Source organism: Bufo bufo, chromosome 6 (genome assembly GCF_905171765.1).
Source record: "Bufo bufo chromosome 6, aBufBuf1.1, whole genome shotgun sequence".
NCBI lineage: Eukaryota > Metazoa > Chordata > Amphibia > Anura > Bufonidae > Bufo > Bufo bufo.
The window spans coordinates 134,362,198-134,378,887 of NC_053394.1; positions in this window are offsets into that span (position 1 = coordinate 134,362,198).

A 16,690-nucleotide genomic window follows, 5' to 3' on the forward strand; every position below is an offset into this window, starting at 1 on the left:
GATGCAGGTGTTTCAGGTCGCATCCGGAAGAGGCCTGTGGCCTGCACTGCATCTCTCATGGCAATATAGAATGGAAGTCAGGTTTTTTTTCTTTCCCACTTGGAACATACTATAGGGGGGGCATTATTACTACTTGAGGCACTAATGGGGGCCTTATTTCTGGGGGAACTACAGGGACCGTATGATTGCTGGAGGCATATAGCAGGCCTTATTACGTTTGAGGGCACTCTATGGGGGACTTTTTACTATTGGGGGCACTACAGTTAGTTTTATTACTACTGGGGTGGGTTATTACTACCAGAGTCTTTATTACTATGGGCAGGAGCTTAGCGGTGCATTAGGACCCCCGAAACAAAGCTTTGCTTGGGGCCCCAGAATTGACACATCTGCCCACACTGCACTGCCTTGTGCCTAGGGGGCACAACAAGTTTCTTCACCCCAGGTCCCATATGAATTTATGGCAAACAAAACTGTGCTTCCTTTGTTACATGCCATATTAAGGAGGTGTTTTTCTGCAGGAGTAAAAGAGGTACCTTACAAAGACACTCTAGGCAGCACAGTACCTACTTGTCCAAAATATGACCCAGTAGGGACACCTTATAATGCCATTAACAGGGTTTTATTCGGTCAGCTTTAAAACCAACAGTGAAGTGGACAAGGGGTTAACCAGCTGACAATTTGATGCTACCAAGTTGTACTATAAGCCACAGTCACACATATGGATGGGGGCAGGGAGTCGTCTGCACTGTTACTCATTCTGTTGAGAGCAATAAATGGCGTTCACCTGCACAGCAAGCAGAGACAAGGTCTGAGCTCCATTTCCTAAAACTGGCCATACACATTAGATAGAAGTTGGTTGATGGTTGAACAGCAGTTAAACATCTGGTGAACGTTCATTTCACAGACATGGTCATACCCAACTTTAGTCCATATTGTCCATTAAAGTTGTTCAAACTGCCCTTTACATGTTTAATGAAACCAGGGAATGGATGAAAGAGCTTTCTGGGAATGTTCTTTAAAGAAAAATCTTTTATCCTCCATCTTTTTTTGAAAGATCTTTCTGTTTGACTATCGGGCACAAATATTAAACACGCCTGACTTGTTCTCGAGCGATAATGATCACTCATCAGTTGGCTAAAAATGATAATTTGTTGCTAAATTTCACCCGATGAACGTTCATTTTGGTTGAAATTGTCTGTTTTGAACTTTGGACAAATGTGTATGGCCAATGGAGATGAGAGAATTTTTTAAAAATTTGATTCGCTGGTTCGCAGAATTACGTTAAAAAACAACTATTTCCTGGCTGCAGAGAGCCTTTATATTGGTATAGAACACTGTGTCTTGCAGTAACACGCATAGGGAGTCGCTGTGGTAGTGAAATAATACTGTGAGTCAGTATGACATGCAGATGATAGGCGTCGCTCTTAGAATCACTGCACACCTCACTTATTAGGGCAGTCACGGGGCCAAAACTGACCAAATAACTCAAGTGTAAACTCAGCCTTACAGGTCGATGTTAGCGTCAAGAAGAAGCGCACTCCTTTCACACCGTCGTCAGCTGATTCCACATAGATGTCTACATAACCTGTTCTATTAAACGCTTATACAAGTAGAGCCCCCCTGACAGAGTGGAGAGGGTGTCAGCAGTAAGTTTGTGTTAACATCACTGATTATTTTGCCCTTCCTCTGATCCGTCAGAACAATAACCCCCAAAAAACGGATCCTGTCTGTGGAGTATCCGCCTTCACTCGGTCACCATTTGGTCAGTAATCCATCAGTATTGCTAATGCCCCCCAAAAAAGGAGTGGAACCAAAACAGAGATGACACGTGAACTGAATAGTTGCATGTCTACAGTGTTTTGTACCCACTCCTGCTTTTGGCTACCAAATCACAAGCCAATTCTTTTTCTTCTTTTTTTTTTTGAACGGGGGAGAAAAAAACAACAAATAGGATATTAACACACATAAAATATAACACAGAAGGGGCAAAACCAAAAGATTTAAAAGACAAACTGGAAAAACAAAGTGCTTCAATAACAAGAATGGATTGACGACCAGTGTCGGGGTGACCACGATGGTAATGCATATGGATCAAGAAATGTATGGGGTAATGGCTGATAACTGGAGGACAGTCCAGCAAACAAGCCGACTCCAGCTCATTCTGTGATGAGCTGGGTTGCTGATAAGTGGATTCTAAAGTGTTTGAAGAAATGCAAGTAAAGACATTGGAATAAATTGTCCACTTCCTCCAACGTGACCTCGTCCTTTGATTTATGAATATCATTCCATAAAGTCTTGAAGTCCTCTTCGTGGATGGCATAAAAAATGTCCATGCGAGGTTCGACGGGCACAGAGAAAACAAGCTCTGTGGCCAATACTGATCTAGACACGTCATTCCTGGTCCACATCACTGCTAGCCAAGTAAGGTCCTGAGAACTGATCACCAGCTTACCCAAACAGTCAAAGTTTCCCTACAATAGCCATGAGCGCCTTAGAGCCGTTATACATGAACAGCGGGATGCAAGTTAATGTCTATGGTAAAACCTCCAATAGATCGTCCTCCTGTGTACGTCCTGCACAACCAACTTGTCCACACAATCCGGTCCTCTGTGCTTGTCTTGGTGAATGGAGGCTTTGATGAAATCTATATGAGCACAGCCAGTGGATCTCTGTCCTTTCCTTTAAGTCTAGGTAAACAGACCAAAAATAATTTGGCTTTTAGGTTCAGCTCTGAGCCCACTTCAATGGCAAGACCCTTCTGCTTCTCGGCAGCTATGTGGGCAGAGAGGTGCTTGGAATACTCTTTCAGTCTGGTGTATGAGAAATTGTACATCGGTGTCACGCTGTACAGAGTCCATTGTTTTTAAAGGAGCAAAGAAGCCTGTGCCGGATCAAGAGTTTCCTCCAAGGGGGGTGCACTGCAGGATTTTTCTTTTAGACAAGCTTCGCAATGCAGACCGTCCACGTGCAGAGGTCAAGCTTTCGGGAGGATACCTCAAGCTGTGAACATGACTGCTCCTTCGTGCCGATGACCTACTTCTGGCGGTTAATACCCCATCGGTTGGCGTTTGCATATCCTTGCGATAAATGATGTTCCCGTTCACTGACTGTAGACAGACAAACGTATCAAATTCTGCCGCCATCTTTGTAGGCACCACCTCTCCAGTCCCTGACCAGCCAGATTTACCAGCATCTGTTCCAGGACATAAAGCAGTGGAATGAAATCGTTCCTCCTGTAGTCCTGGCGACTGACAAATAACGTGGCCTCTTCAAAGGGCCTGAGCAAACGGCAGGTGTCACGCATGAGCTGGCCCTGGCTGACATCGAAGTTACACAGGGGACTACTCCTGTCCGCTTGGATCATCAAGAAATCGTTGATGGCCTTTTTCTGTTCGTACAGTCGGTCCAACATATAGAGGGTGGAATTCCAATGGTTAGAAACATCATCAGCCTATGTTGGTGGATGCTGTTCTGCCGCTGCAGCTCAAGGAGGGTGTGCTTTGCTGTGTACGAGTGGCTGAAGTGCATGCAAAGTTTCCTGGCCATTTTTAGGATGTCTTGCAGATGGGTGGAAGACTTCAGGAACCGCTTGACAACTAGATTGAACACATGTGCCATGCAGGGCGCATGGCTCAGCCCTCCTTGACACAGCGCTGGCACCATGTTCTTCCCGTTGTCGGTCACCGTGGTTCCGATTTTGAGTTTTCGCGGAGAAAGCCAGGATTTGATTTCTTGATGGACACGGAGCAGTTCTTCCCCTGTGTGACTCCGTTTGCCCAGGCAAACCAGGTGCAGAACAGCGTGAGGGGTCGCACATGGCTTGCATACACTACATGCCTCCAACATAATTCTTGGATCTCTACATGAAAATAATGTATTTGGTGTAAATCGCGAGAGGGGCACTTTTGGAGACATTGACTTTACAAGAGATTACTTAACAAGAGTTTACTTTGAAATTAAAAATTTCAACACTGCGTAATTCAGCCCATACAGCAAAAGAAAGTGTACAATCACCAATCAATTTAACCAAAAAAAGCCTGTTTCACATAAAAAATTTCACCACTACGTAATTTGGTCCATCTCACAAAAGGAGGTGTACAATCACCCGTCAATTTTCCCGAAGAAAACATGGTTGAAATAAAAAATTTCACCAATAAAAGGATAATGGAATTAGGTTCATACAGAAGAAAGTCTACTATCACCCATTAATTTTCCCCAAAAAAGCCTGTTTCACCCAAGAAAATTTCACCAGTACGTAATTCGTCCACCCTGCGAAAAGTGCTTCACCACATATAACTGCACCGCTGAACGGCAATTAGGCCCTAATTTTTTTCTACTTTTACACAACATAAAAGGTTTTTCAACAGATAAGTGCAACGGTGGACGGTGAATATATTTTTATTTCGCCAGTAATACTCGGCAAACTGGGCTGTAAAATATCTCAATGCACCGCTGAACGGCAATTACGCGCTAATTTTTTCACAAAAGTCTCTTCAACAGATAAGTTCAATGCTGAACGGCGAATATATTTTTATTTTGCCAATAATACACAGCCAACTGGGCTTTAGAATATATCACTGCACTGCTGAGCGGCAAATATATTTTTCCTTTATCCACTAATACACGCAAAAAAGGGCTTTAAAACAGATAACTGCACCGCTGAGCAGCAAATATATTTTACTTTTGCCACTAATACACGACAAAAGGGGCTGTAATTTTTGCACTTCCCCACACAATGGCTAATAAGCCCTTTTTCCCCCACTAATACAAGCCAAAAAATTCTTTAGAACATAACTGCACCGCACATAGTGGCGGATCCAGTGGGGGGGGGCAACGGGGCAATCGCCCCCCCCCCCCCGAGCTGGCGGCGGCGGGGCACAGGGAGATGAACGCATTATGGAAGCGTTCCTCTCCATAGTCATCTGTATCGCCGTCCTCAGTACAGCGATACAGATGGCTGTGCTGAGGCAGGGGAGGGAGAGGCGTGTCCCTTTCCCTTCCTCTGATAGGCTGCCGGCCTAGTGCCGGCAGCCTATCAGAGGCTGGCGCAGGCGGCGCGATGACGTCATCGCGCCGCTTGAGCCATACAGCGCGTGACACAGGCCGGAAGAGGCCTGCATCGCATCGCTGACATGGAGGTAAGTATGTGTTTTTTTTTTTATATATATACATTACTTTTACTGGCACATGGGGGGCTGATATTACTGGCACAGGGGGGGCTGTCATTACTGGCACATGGGGGGCTGTTATTACTGGCACATGGGGGGCTGTTATTGCTGGCACATGGGGGGCTGTTATTGCTGGCACATGGGGGGCTGTTATTGCTGGCACATGGGGGGCTGTTATTGCTGGCACGGGGGGGGGCTGTTATTGCTGGCACGGGGGGGGGGGGCTGTTATTGCTGGCACGGGGGGGGGCTGTTATTGCTGGCACAGGGGGGGCTGTTATTACTGGCACATGGGGGGCTGTTATTGCTGGCACATGGGGGGCTGTTATTGCTGGCACATGGGGGGCTGTTATTGCTGGCACAGGGGGGGCTGTTATTACTGGCACATGGGGGGCTGTTATTGCTGGCACATGGGGGGCTGTTATTGCTGGCACATGGGGGGCTGTTATTGCTGGCACATGGGGGGCTGTTATTGCCGGCACATGGGGGGCTGTTATTGCTGGCACATAGGGGGCTGTTATTGCTGGCACATGGGGGCTGTTATTACTGGCACGGGGGGGCTGTTATTACTGGCACAGGGGGGCTGTTATTACTGGCACAGGGGGGGCTGTTATTACTGGCACAGGGGGGGCTGTTATTACTGGCACGGGGGGGCTGTTATTGCTGGCACATGGGGTACTGTTATTGCTGGCACATGGGGGCTGTTATTGCTGGCACATGGGGGCTGTTATTACTGGCACAGGGGGGGTGGCTGTTATTACTGGCACAGGGGGGGCTGTTATTACTGGCACAGGGGGGGCTGTTATTGCTGGCACGGGGGGGGGCTGTTTTTACTGGCACAGGGGGGGCTGTTATTGCTGGCACATGGGGGGCTGTTATTGCTGGCACATGGGGGACTGTTATTGCTGGCACATGGGGGCTGTTATTGCTGGCACATGGGGGCTGTTATTACTGGCACAGGGGGGGTGGCTGTTATTACTGGCACAGGGGGGGCTGTTATTACTGGCACTGGGGGGGGCTGTTGTTACTGGCACGGGGGGGCTGTTATTACTGGCACGGGGGGGCTGTTATTACTGGCACAGCGGGGGCTGTTATTACTGGCACATGGGGGGCTGTTATTGCTGGCACATGGGGGGCTGTTATTGCTGGCACATGGGGGGCTGTTATTGCTGGCACGGGGGGCTGTTATTGCTGGCACGGGGGAGCTGTTATTACTGGCACATGGGGGGCAGTTATTGCTGGCACATGGGGGGCTGTTATTGCTGGCACATGGGGGGCTGTTATTGCTGGCACATGGGGGGCTGTTATTGCTGGCACATAGGGGGCTGTTATTGCTGGCACATGGGGGCTGTTATTATTGGCACAGGGGGGGGCTGTTATTACTGGCACAGGGGGGGCTGTTATTACTGGCACAGGGGGGGGCTGTTATTACTGGCACGGGGGGGCTGTTATTACTGGCACAGGGGGGGCTGTTATTACTGGCACATGGGGGGCTGTTATTGCTGGCACAAGGGGGGCTGTTATTGCTGGCACATGGGGGGCTGTTATTGCTGGCACATGGGAGGCTGTTATTGCTGGCACATGGGGCGCTGTTATTACTGGCACATGGGGGGCTGTTATTACTGGCACAGGGGGGGGCTGTTATTGCTGGCACATGGGGGGCTGTTATTACTGGCACATGGGGGGCTGTTATTACTGGCACAGGGGGGGGGGCTGTTATTGCTGGCACATGGGGGGCTGTTATTGCTGGCACATGGTGGGCTTTTTTACTCCCCCATGGTATGACCCCTAGTATCAGCACCAGCCTCTCCCTGCTCTGCTATCCCTCTGCCCCTTCTCCAAATCCTTATTATGAAATCTTTCTCATTAGGATAAAACACATCAGCTCCGCCGAGCCCCCGGCCAAAGTGTTGAAGTGGTGTCCGAGATCCCCAAGGGCCAAGTCAAGTAATTGTAAGTTTTCATGTGAAATATGTTTGTTGTACACATATAGCATACACTGTGCCACACAATGTACAGTATACCTCTACACTGTGTAGTCTGTTCTATAAGCACCCTTGTTTTGTGGCGGCGGACAGAAATTAATCTGAAAGTGCCCCTCCCGAGACCAGGCTCTGGATCCGCCACTGACCGCACAAGGGCAAATAAAAGGGCAAGTAAGAATATTTCCTTGTAATAACCCCTGTTAATGCCTGTATCAAACAGCACTTGTACCCTAATAAGAACGGTTTGATGGAATTACAGAGCTGTATAATGGCAATTATGTCACCTCCCCGAATTAACCCTGTTCAACAGAAATGCTGTGGAATGATTCCTCCCTATCCTTTCCCTACACCCTGAATAATCTTTCCCTGTACTTGTAAATAGTTTTTTTTAGCACAATGAAGTTTTTCCTAGCACTGTCCCTAGCGCCTGCTGACGTCTCTCTCTGCACTAAGTACACTGGTAAATGGCAGAATCTAAGATGGCTGACACTATTTACAGGGCTGTGACATCACAGGGCTGGCTGGCTGCTGATTGGCTGCATGCATGGGATTATGGGTGATCCCGCCATCCCAGAGTTCCTTTCTCCATGTCCTTACACGTGCAGCAGCCATTTTAGGAAAAAATGCGATTCGTTACCGCGAAGCGCGAGGAAATTCACATTAGTTGCAAATATTTTGTAGAATATCAGTCATATATTCGTGAATTTCGAGAATTCGAGATTATTTTATTGAATGCCCAAAAAATCGGCAATGTAAAAATAGTGTAATGCGAATTCGTAACGCGAAATACCGGCTACATTTTTTAAGCTGATATAAGTTTCTTGAGACTGGAGAAAATGGTTGGCACGGCAGAACATTAGAATAGCTTTATATGCAGATAGAGTCAAGTGCTCCAATATATTCGCGATTGCGCTAATCGGCAGTGATTACAAAAAAAATTCGCACTACGTGCAACTTCACATTTTAGCAGGTCTGACTACAGATTACTGATTGCTGCACTAAGTATTGTTGGCGACTTGACATTGCTTCCTTCTCATTGGCCCACAAGCAAGAAGCAGAGAGGAATCATGTGTTCAGATGGAAAAAAAATGCTGAATATTTGATATAACGAATATATAACACTATATTCTAAATATTCGCAAATTCTCAAAGTGGCAATATTCACGATAAAAATTCGCTATTCGAATATTCGTGCTCGACACTAATCTCTAATGGCCACCTTAAGGCAAACAGGAATGTGACTGAAACACATTGAGGCAGAATAAGGTTTACAGCACTGATACCGGTCTGCTGCAGTGGAATACACAATTCTACTGCAGTGTAACATGCACAGAACAGATCCATCCCCAATAAGTAGGTGACAAGAACTTTTCCCTTTGAGCTGCTACTGTGAACCACACAATAATGCATCGTCTGACAGCCCCAAGAGCTATATGCTAATTAAATATCTTCCCAGGAGGATCCGCATATTCTTTCTGTTCGTGGAACCTGCACATAATAAATATAACCAGCCAGTAAGCTGTGACAAAACTTTCTGGGAAAATCAGCAATGTCAATGTGCGTTCCTAAAAAAAGGCCCACGGTGGCTTCCTGGGAAATGTGTGTCCTTTACGTGCCCTGCTCTGCAGCAACCAAGCATCATACCACTTGGTCAGCAAAGACACAGCAGGGAGAGATTCACACAAAGCTGGTGGTGGTCAGCGAGCGGGAAGCAAAGTGACAGAAACCTCGAAAGGTGGCAACGAGCTGTGGGTTTTAACAAGAGAACAGTGGTATTATTAGACTGCAAGGCCGGACACTCGGCTTCAAAGTGGAGAATTAGTGAAGAGGAAGTGTTCTCCTGAGCTATGGCTCTGTTCACAGATGCACTGCCCTTTAATGGTTCTCCCTCCAGGACCATAAATTTCTCAAAAGAATTGTCGCGTGTTACAAAGTTTCCTCTTCCTAGACAGTCATGGGCCACAACTGGAAGTGGAAAAAAAAGGTTTCAAGGGACCAACTACAAGAAAATGTTATCCTTTCCTTTGGGCAAATCTCTAAAAACAGTTGGATGGCAAAGAATAATATTATGCTGGGCCTTTAGGAGAAACTGATGTAACATCTGTAACTAGTAAGATGAGAATTAAGTGATGCTGATAATGTACAGTGGTGCTTAAAAGTTTGTGAAACCTTCAGAATTTGACTGTGAGTAGTAAAAGTATGTGAACCTTTGCTTTTAGTATCTAGAGTGACCCACCTTGTGCAGCAATAACTGAAACTAAACATTTCCGGTAATTGTTAATTAGTCCTGTACATCTGCTTGGAGGAATTTTAGCCTATTCCTCTAAAAACCAGCTTCACCTCGGTTATGTTGGTTGGTTTTCTCCTATGAACTGCTCATTTCAGGTCCTTCCACAACATTTCTATTAAATTAAGGTCATAAGTTTAACTTGGCCATTTCAAAGCTTTAACTTTATTCTTCTTAACCAACTTGTGTGCTTAGGGTCATTGTATTTCTCTTGAGATTCAGCTCATGGACAGAAGTCCAGACATTTGCCTTTAGAAGTTGCTGGTATAATTCAGAATTCAATGTTCAATCAATGATGGCAAGATGGCCCAGATGCAGCACAATAGGCCCAAGCCATGATACTACAACCACAGTGTTTCACAGACGGGATGAGGCTTTTATGCAGGAATGTAGTGTTTTCCTTTCGCCAAATATAAAATTTTTCACTTAAACCAAAAAGTCCTGTTGTCATGATCAGTGTGGTGGGGGGGGGGGGGGGGGGACACTCCACACTGAACACAGGAGGGAAGGGGAATAGTAACTGGGCCTGGAAACTAGGGAAGAAACAGGTCACCTCCTAAACAACCCTAATACGGGCCCTAACTACCTATCATTATGAATAGACCTTGAAGGTAGGAATATTCATATTCTGGATACCTAGGCCCTTATATCCCTATAAGGCCCTGGAATGAGGTTAGGCCTAGAGACAACCTATTCCTCCCCAGATGGACGAATGGATGTCTCTGTCTCAGGCCCAGATACAAACAACAGGGAATATAACACAAAACAATAAGAAAAGACAAGACTTATCTAAAAGTAGAAAACTGGCAAGTACAACCGACCAGCTAGTTAGAAGGCAGGAAGAAAATCTATAAACCGCACCTCCAAGAGTGAGAAGCGGCTACTTATGGGAAAGGCAAATCACCAACAAGCAACACCTGAAGCAAGGGGTGTGGCATTCACCAAAACACAGACACAATAGGATCCACAATGAACTTGTCAATTTAACTCACGAGTTGCCAGTCTCTCCGATCTCATGGTACCTGCCACGGGAACGTCCGTGACACCTGTTTTGGCCTCATATGTCCACAAAACATTGTTCACATAGCTCATTGTTCTAATAGCTCAAAACATTGTTCTCTCCAGTTCATCTTTAGCAAACTGGAGATGGCAGAAACAGGGACAGACTAGGAATTTAAAGTGGCCCTGGAAAAAATACTAAAAGTGGCCCCGTTTTGTACTCGGGTCTAAACTGATGGAAGGCAGGGCCAACACAAGTAGGCGGGGCCAGCAATACCATATTGCGGCACATTATACTACCCCAACAGAGCCAAATACCACAGTCCTTCACAAAATACTGCCCCCAGCAGCACAAAATACATCCCAAAAACTTCCACTCATCGGCTGTGAGGAATGCTCAGACGGTCCCCTGGGCATCAGCCCACCGGGATATTTCCCTATAGGGTCTATGGCCAATCCCCCCTTGGGCAGAAATGTTCTTTTTGGAGAGCAGCTGCTTTCTCCTTGCAATCCTGCCATGCACACCATTGTTTTTCAGTGTCCTCCTGATGGTGGACTCATGAATACAGGGAGTGCAGAATTATTAGGCAAATGAGTATTTTGACCACATCATCCTCTTTATGCATGTTGTCTTACCCCAAGCTGTATAGGCTCGAAAGCCTACTACCAATTAAGCATATTAGGTGATGTGCATCTCTGTAATGAGAAGGGGTGTGGTCTAATGACATCAACACCCTATATTAGGTGTGCATAATTATTAGGCAACTTCCTTTCCTTTGGCAAAATGGGTCAAAAGAAGTACTTGACAGGCTCAGAAAAGTCAAAAATAGTGAGATATCTTGCAGAGGGATGCAGCACTCTTAAAATTGCAAAGCTTCTGAAGCGTGATCATCGAACAATCAAGCGTTTCATTCAAAATAGTCAACAGGGTCGCAAGAAGCGTGTGGAAAAACCAAGGCGCAAAATAACTGCCCATGAACTGAGAAAAGTCAAGCGTGCAGCTGCCAAGATGCCACTTGCCACCAGTTTGGCCATATTTCAGAGCTGCAACATCACTGGAGTGCCCAAAAGCACAAGGTGTGCAATTCTCAGAGACATGGCCAAGGTAAGAAAGGCTGAAAGACGACCACCACTGAACAAGACACACAAGCTGAAACGTCAAGACTGGGCCAAGAAATATCTCAAGACTGATTTTTCTAAGGTCTTATGGACTGATGAAATGAGAGTGAGTCTTGATGGGCCAGATGGATGGGCCCGTGGCTGGATTGGTAAAGGGCAGAGAGCTCCAGTCCGACTCAGACGCCAGCAAGGTGGAGGTGGAGTACTGGTTTGGGCTGGTATCATCAAAGATGAGCTTGTGGGGCCTTTTCGGGTTGAGGATGGAGTCAAGCTCAACTCCCAGTCCTACTGCCAGTTTCTGGAAGACACCTTCTTCAAGCAGTGGTACAGGAAGAAGTCTACATCCTTCAAGAAAAACATGATTTTCATGCAGGACAATGCTCCATCACACGCGTCCAAGTACTCCACAGCGTGGCTGGCAAAAAAGGGTATAAAAGAAGAAAATCTAATGATATGGCCTCCTTGTTCACCTGATCTGAACTCCATTGAGAACCTGTGGTCCATCATCAAATGTGAGATTTACAAGGAGGGAAAACAGTACACCTCTCTGAACAGTGTCTGGGAGGCTGTGGTTGCTGCTGCACGCAATGTTGATGGTGAACAGATCAAAACACTGACAGAATCCATGGATGGCAGGCTTTTGAGTGTCCTTGCAAAGAAAGGTGGCTATATTGGTCACTGATTTGTTTTTGAATGTCAGAAATGTATATTTGTGAATGTTGAGATGTTATATTGGTTTCACTGGTAAAAATAAATAATTGAAATGGGTATATATTTGTTTTTTGTTAAGTTGCCTAATAATTATGCACAGTAATAGTCACCTGCACACACAGATATCCCCCTAAAATAGCTAAAACTAGAAACAAACTAAAAACTACTTCCAAAAATATTCAGCTTTGATATTAATGAGTTTTTTGGGTTCATTGAGAACATGGTTGTTGTTCAATAATAAAATTAATCCTCAAAAATACAACTTGCCTAATAATTCTGCACTCCCTGTATTAATGTTAGCTAATCTGAGTAAGGCCTTTAGTTGTCTTGAGGATACCATGGGGTCCTTTGTAACATCAAGGACTAGTATACAACTTTCTCTTGCCATGATCTTTGTTGGTCGACCACTCCTGGGAGGGTAATACTGTATTTTTTCGGACTATAAAACACACCAGATTATAAGACGCATTTGGGATTCAGAGGAGGAAAATGAGACCCCCAATCCTCACCAGACCCCCAGACCTCAGATGAGACCACAAAATCAGACCCCCAAGCTCCATCAGACCTCAGATCAGACCGCCAAGCTCCATCAGCTTTAGATCAGACCTCCCCATTAGCCTGAGATCAGACCCCCATCAGCCTGATATCAGACCCCCATCAGCCTGAGATCAGACCCTCATGAGCCTCAGATCGGACCCCCATCAGCCTCAGATCAGACCCTTATCAGTCACAGGTTGGACCCCCATGAGACCTCAGATCAGACATTAAAAAATAAATAAACTTTCCTTGCTTGCTCCGGATGGTGTTGCCCCTCTGCAGATCCACTCACTGCTCTCTTGTCTTCTTCCGGCCCGCGCTGAACTGTGACATGATGTCGCACAGCATTAGGCCATATTGCATGCCTACATGCACTATGTCCTAACGCTGTACGTAGTCAGGACACAGTGCAGAGCAGAGCCCAGAAGACGACCAGGGAGGGCGAGTACAGCTGCACAGCACTTCCCTCACTGCTCCCTGCTCCTCCTGCATGCTAATGACCATTTCCATAATGGAAGCAGTCATTGACATTCGGACTATAAGATGCACTGCCATTTTTAGTCCGACAAAATACAGTAATTTCCTCCATTTGTATACAATCTGTCTGACTGTGGACTGGTGGATTCCAGACTGCTTAGGGTACTTTCACACTAGCGTTTTTCTTTTCCGGCATAGAGTTACGTCCTAGGGGCTCTGTACCGGAAAAGAACTGATCAGTTTTATCCCCATGCATTCTGGATGCATCAGGATGTCTTCAGTTAAGTCTTTTTGACTTTTCAGGACGGAGATAATACCACAGCATGCTGCGGTTTTATATCCGTCCAAAATTCCGGAACACTTGCCGGAATGCCGGATCTGGCATTAATTTACATTGAAATGTATTAAAAATACCGCAATGCCGGATCCGTTCTTCCGGTCTGCACATGCACAGACCTTTAAAAATGTGATCCGTTCTTGCAATGCATTTGTGAGACCGATCCGCATCCGTCTACAAATGCTGTCCGTTTGCATGCAGATTGCCGGATCTGGCAGGCAGTTCCGGCGACGGAACTGCTTGCCGGATCACTCTGCCGCAAGTGTGAAAGTACCCTTAGACATGTGCGGTACGCCAGACCTGCAGGGTAATGCGATTGTGAGGTCACGGTCAATGGCAAGCGAGGGTCACTCACAGTTATATATGGGAACCCTGGGCAGGCATACAGCAGTGAAGGAGAGGCTGGCACAAAAGTCCTCTGGGGCACACTCTGTATTTAGGGACCAGGCCTGGTGTTGGATGAGGTGCCCTGGATGTTGCAGGTGTTTTATGTGCCTGGGGCAAGGTCCCTTTAAGGTTCGTGACGCCAGTGCCAATTGAACGGTGGCACGCCGTATAGTGACAGATGGAATAATGGAGGAATCAGTCGATAAACCAAATGTCTTTTTACTTGAAGTTCACGGTGCAAACTTTATACATACAGTTCAATTGATAAATGGTGGTGATGCAGTCCCTCAGACAATACTTTACAAACAGGTAGACGTCAGATGGCGGCAGGAAATAAACAGGCAAGATACTTGGAGGAACCCAAAAGTGATTGCTTTACAGTGCAACACTGCTCTATCCCCTTCAGCTATTTTAGCTGGCTGGATGCCAAGGCCCGGATGCCTAAATGCTGGCTTTTATCCTTGGTATATCGTTCCTTTCTCCAATATCGGCACTTGCTGTATTCTATATAACCTCTGTCCATCAGGGTACTTATCTGACCTGGTGCTGACTTGAATTGACTGGAGGCTGACTGCTGGCTTTCTCCCAGGAGGTGCTATCCTGCTACTGGGGCGTCTTCAGAGCTAACCTAGGCTCTCTTTATCCTCAGGTAGGCTAGCCCTCCACTAGCCCCCTGGTTACAACTAACAGCCTGGGCTGTCCAGCTGCATGTCAGGGGGAGGCTCTAGCTTGTGCCTCCTCACTGGTCTCAGCAGACCCCTGACCTTGAACTCCCAGAACTCGAACCTCCTTCTCCTGTCTGGGCCTGAATACTTATATCAGGGCTACTCTAGCTCCCTCTAGCGTCTAGGATGACTAACTACAGAGACTAGGCCTGATACTACCTAATACAGGGAAAAACATTACATATAAAAACAATACTTTATAACTTACATAAAATATGCACAATTGGAAATGACACTCCTGTCCCTGGTGAAGAAAAGTCTCGCACACCCCAATTGACCCTCGTGTAGTGCCCACGCTTTAACGTTGCCCGACCTCGGCGCAACATGGAGGGGCCCTGCCCAGCTGGATACTGCACCTGAAAAAGAGACCAAAAAGCAAAGCAGGAAACACATCTACATTTGCAGAAGCACATTACATGCACAAATCAGGCAGTTCCAACTGGCTTAGGAACAAGTACTGGTGAAAAGGAGCGTCGTTCTCTCCTCTCAGGATCGTATGAGGGAACAGGGGCGCTGACCTGGCACAGCGTAGCATTATTACCAGGATAGTCCATATGTGCAAATTGTCCTTAGGAGAACAGCAGAACACGGTAAAACAATTTAAGAGTTCTTGGAGGCTCAAAGAATAAATATGAGTCCGTACCCAGGTTCCTTGCTTATAAATCACAGAGGCTCGCGTGCAGTGGAGTCCATCTCTGGGCACGTATCCTTGGAGTTCCGTTGCACAATAAAAATGACAGCACATAGAAGATATCCCACACTGTCAAGTGGTATAAAAATGAATGCTGTAATACCCCTGATCAACCTGAAAAGGGGGTTAAGGGTAAAAGGTGCAACAACGGAACAGGCACAACTTGGTGTGTGATAGTAGAAGCAGGCAGGAGGTCCTGGAAACAAACATGGCTTTGCTGACTTTTATTATTTCAGTGGGTGACCACTACCACTGAGCCGTGGGTGAACTGGCAGCAGCAACAAAGGACCATAACACAAGGACTCCTGTCCTGGAAGGGTTAAATTTTCAAAAGTCATCCCTTGGCAAAACAAATCAAAGGCCTAGCAGGCTAACTCACAAGGGCATATCATAATTACCCGGCTCTGCTGGCAAATAAGGCCTGTAGTAATCCTCCACAGGTGGATGTGCCCACATTACAGTGTTAGGGGGCAGCTGCAACATGAAGGGACCCCTAATAGGTATCGGCCCCATAGGCCTAGGGGTAAAGACATTTGTGGACCGTACCGGTCCAGGCATAATTATGGTAGGCTGTGCTGGAGTAGATACCGCCGCCACAAGCGGTCCGGTGGGCTGTGGAATGACTGACTCTGCGCAGCAAGTCACAGGATTAGAGGGCCGTCTTGGGGGCACCTACGGAGCGGAGGTAGTAGAAGGTGGTCTATGGGTGGTGACAGGCACCCTTACCTCGTCCTTCTTAGGCGGCGTCTGGATCCTGGCGGTGGCAATCCTGCGCAGCTCCCGCAACTTTTCTTCCAGACGGACGATCTGGTCACCTATGCTGTCGGTCTCAGAATCGCTGTCCTCTGCTGTCGCCGCCGGCGCAGGTACAGTGCAAGATGCATCGGACGTGGCCGCTGCAGGCTCTGGTGGTGCATCGGGTCTCCTACCCTTCCGGATATTCTCCAGGGTAACGCGGAGTCCTTTTAGATTCTCCATGTCCTGGATGGTTTTCTCCCGGCGAGGCAGCTCGGGGGACGGATAGGGACTAACCCATTTCTCCAACACGGTTGGCTGCCAAAATACGTTAGGACCAATGAAAGAGCCCCGCTCTTGGAAAGCGTGATGGGCCGGTTCTGGAGAGCGCTCAGGTTTGCACTCGCAGCCAGAGTAGTGCTCATCTGCCTCCCAGTCCTCCGGTTCCTTCTTGGGACGGGTCACGGCAGTAGCATATGGGCCTCTCAGGCTCTCGGCAGGGGTGAATTCCACTTCCTCTCCCTCGCGGAGGT